Source organism: Carlito syrichta, unplaced genomic scaffold, assembly GCF_000164805.1.
Source record: "Carlito syrichta isolate Samal-C Ts95f unplaced genomic scaffold, Tarsius_syrichta-2.0.1 Scaffold20300, whole genome shotgun sequence".
Taxonomy (NCBI): domain Eukaryota; kingdom Metazoa; phylum Chordata; class Mammalia; order Primates; family Tarsiidae; genus Carlito; species Carlito syrichta.
The window spans coordinates 1-783 of NW_006964396.1; the positions used below are offsets into that span (position 1 = coordinate 1).

The following is a 783-nucleotide window of genomic DNA, read 5'->3' on the forward strand; positions in this document are numbered from 1 at the left end:
CAGCTACTTGGAAGGATGAGGTGGAAGGATTCCTGGAGCCTAGCAGGTCAACACTGGGGTGGTCATGAGCATGCCATTGCACTCCAGTCTGGGTAATGGAGTAAATCCCCAACTGAAAAATAAATTAAAACAGGAATAAAATACTTATGAATAAATCTAACCAGGATTTGAAAGGTTTATACACTAAAAACTACAAAATGTTTCTGAGAAAAACTTTTAGAGACACAAAAAATTGAAAGACATTCTGGGACTGCCTGAGGATTGACAGCCATCATGAACGACACAGTAACTATTTGGACCAGGAAATTCATGACCATCCATCTGCTTCAACGGAAACAAATGGTCATTGATGTCCTTCACCCCAGGAAGGCAACAGTACCTAAGACAGAATTTCAGGAAAAACTAGTCAAAATGTATAAGACAATACCAGACGTCATCTTTGTATTTGGATTCGGAACTCATTTTGGTGGTGGCAAGACAACTGGCTTTGGCATGATCTATGATTCCTTGGATTACACAAAGAAAAATGAACCCAAACATAGACTTGCAAGACATGGCCTGTATGAGAAGAAAAAGACCTCAAGGAAGCAGCGAAAGGAATGCAAGAACAGAATGAAGAAAGTCAGGGGGACTGCAAAGGCCAATGTTGGTGCTGGCAAAAAGGCAAAGGACTAAAGATGATGCAGTGACGGTATCAGTGGCCATTGTTTGAATTTTTCACGACCAGCTTAATAAAGTAAACCTTTTCATGTGAAAAAAAAGAAAGACATTCTGTGTTCATGG

General features: G+C 40.1%; 1 pseudogene across 1 annotated transcript; it reads left to right on the forward strand.

Moving 5' to 3' along the window:
* The first annotated feature begins 256 nt into the window (after positions 1–256).
* On the forward strand, positions 257–675 carry LOC103264493 (annotated as a pseudogene). Its single transcript, XR_504574.1, has one exon. The product of XR_504574.1 is annotated as a 40S ribosomal protein S24 pseudogene (transcript).
* Positions 676–783: the final 108 nt, after the last annotated feature.